The sequence below is a fragment of the Frankliniella occidentalis genome, unplaced genomic scaffold (genome assembly GCF_000697945.3).
Source record: "Frankliniella occidentalis isolate FOCC.00 unplaced genomic scaffold, Focc_3.1 Scaffold198, whole genome shotgun sequence".
NCBI classification, from domain to species: domain Eukaryota; kingdom Metazoa; phylum Arthropoda; class Insecta; order Thysanoptera; family Thripidae; genus Frankliniella; species Frankliniella occidentalis.
The window spans coordinates 153,338-156,055 of NW_026267324.1; the positions used below are offsets into that span (position 1 = coordinate 153,338).

Below are 2,718 nucleotides of genomic sequence, written 5' to 3' on the forward strand. Positions count from 1 at the left end.
GCATTGTTTTCAAGAACTATAGAATTGAGAAATAATTTTGTTAGGACCGACTTAACTGTAAATATATAAAAATGAATGCCAGGACACACTTCTTGATTTTTGAGACGTTTTTCCTAGTATAATTTAAAATGGTCATCGACCTCGAATCTCAACATCAAATGACCCTTTAAAATCGATCTACTGTAGAAGGTCCGTCGACCCCATAGACAATTTCCTTCCCATAGGAAACAATTTGTGCTAAGCAGGGGCGTGCCGGGGGCGAGGATGGGCGTGGCTGGCCCTAACGCAGAAGCATGCAGATGCTGCTCGCTGCTGGAGCCCGATGGTGATGCTCGAAATACGGCAAACAATGGCTTCATTTTCTCGGGCCCCGGACCGCGCAGTGCGAGCAGGGCGCGGCGCGGCGGCGTGACACGGCGTGGCGTTTTGGAACTGAAAGTGAGTATGCGTGCAGCAGCAGCGCGCAGCAGCAGCGCGCAGCGGTCACATCACACCGCAGCCCGCGCCTCCGCGCTTCCAGGGAGACGAAGGACCTATCAATCACCCCGCAAATGTCTCAGAGAAAGTACCCTAGCTGGCCCAGCCGGCCGGGCGCCGGCAAGAGAGGGGCCGCGCCCCGCGAGCAAAGCACGCCCCGTGAAAATATCGGGAAATACTCCTAAGTTTGCCCGCAAGACTTTTGGTTAAATGAAGACCTATGGCGACTATGCATATTTGGAAACCTCTCTACAAAGAGAGCAATAATTTTGTTAGCACTTTTCTAGTTTCCCTGGCATTGAGACTGATAAATCGATGAGTCTGTTTGAATCATAATTGAGGGTGATCGTTCCATTATTTGAGTTGGGATCGTCAAGATCCTTAAATTGAGTCAGGAAAATCTTAGTCCTTTAGATGGAATTGGACTCAAATTAAAGCGATCAGGATTGTGAGAAGGTGACCTTTGCTTTGATAATGCTAAAGGAACTAGCTTACGCACTTCGAGCGGAGAATCTAGCAGTAATATAATTCACCTAGAGAAGCGGTCCCTTGATCTTAACCGTATTTTTACGATATGTGTTTTCATTCAATAAAAAGTTCACACAATCAATGAAAATAAAAGAATAAAAAATTGAAATTGAAAGAGGCCAAGATCCTGAAATCTTGAATTTCTGTTTGCATTCCAACACAATTTGACTAATCACTTTCATTAAAACCTTATCTTTGGAATAGGGTCAAGGCAATCAATGATGGCTTTGACTATTTTTCCATTGCATCAAATTGAAGTTGTTGATTAAAATTTCCTTGTGCTTTTGATTTCCTTACATTTGAAAGAAAAGGTTTCAAACTTGTTTTTGGTTTTAAAGTCTTTTCTTTACTCATACGTATTGTAAAACATTTTTAAATTCAACGAAGGCTTTTTGTTGTTTCCAAACAGCAATCCTCTGGTTTTTACTGCTCCTCTGGGCTGTGGATCCCGATGCAGCCCGCTCCTCCGTGGCGCGTGCTATTCGTGAGCGCGTGCTCGCGTGCCCGCGAAGCCAAATAAGTTGCCTACCAGTAGGGCGGCGGCCGCGTGCACGCGCATGCAGCACTTGTCAACAAAAGCAAGATTTTGTAATCATCGACTTTTCCTGCTATTGTTTTCTGGTTTGCTTCTACTATTGGTTTGTTGTTTTAGTTCACTTTGCCTCCGAGCCTATGACTAAATGTTTGCCCTTCTATGCCGGTGCACTTTGAGCTGTGCTCGACTGCTTCCCCCTAAAGAAAGCGAGGTGTCCGTCCAGGTCGTCCTTGTCCTCTTTCTCCCTCGATAAATACCGTCTTGGACTCGTGGACTGATTGCCTGGCGTTCACCGACGCTAATGTAAGCAAAACGAAACACGCCACCCTCTTATAAGCAACGCCTTTCGACGTTGTCATCTTCGAGTAGTACTAAATAGTTGTGGCTTCGAATGATGATCGTTACGGCTGCAATATTATAATAATAATTGTCGCAATAATGAGACGATTTGCTGATTTCCCTCGTTTGGGCCCGTCCGTCCTTGAGGAGAGCGGAACAATAACGTCATTGCGTCAGGAAACAATGGTGGTCCCGGTGGCTTCGGAGGAGAGGGAAAAGGGGGGAGGGGGACTGGTGGCAGCCAGGGGGCCTATGAGGCCTGGCCGACCCGAAGACGAGAATCGAAAGTCGCGCAGAGGAGAAGAAGATGAAAGTTATTTTCGAGTTTTTAAGCGCAGACAATGAACGGGAGCTGAAAGGTGTCGCTTCATTAGTCGCTATCGCGCCTCGCCTCGGTGGCCCCATCGGAGGTGACGGTGGCGCGCACCAACACCCTCTTCGGCCGGCCGCGACTGGAAAGCTCTAAGAGTCCGAGGTGAGGGGGGAGTGGTGCGGGCCGGCCGCAGCACTGTGTGCCGAACTACCATCCTTGACTTTGAGTGCTGATCCGATGGAAGAACTGATACTTTTTTCCACTGAAAGTAAAAGAGTGGTTCCAGGGTATAATGATGATGCTCGGTCCAGCTGCAGCAGTGGGTCGGCACGAAGCTCACCGGCACCTGGCAGGGCGGGGCAGGGCGGGGCGGGGCGTCCTAATGCCGACTATCGTCTTGGTATTCGGCGCCCCCTCGCGTCTAGGCCAGTCCCACCTTGGGGCCAAGGACCAAGGTAATGCCTCGTATCAGAGACCGCCGGCCGCCACGCCGCGCGGCCGTTGCCCCCTTTTTAGCGACGCCCCG

The 2,718-nt window shown here is 49.3% G+C and overlaps 1 protein-coding gene across 1 annotated transcript in view; it reads left to right on the forward strand.

Moving 5' to 3' along the window:
• Positions 1-2,718, forward strand: part of LOC113207983 (uncharacterized) — a gene marked incomplete at its 3' end in the record, with an annotated part of 58,743 nt that overhangs the window by 3,372 nt on the left and 52,653 nt on the right. The gene's annotated exons all lie outside the window — the stretch shown is intronic.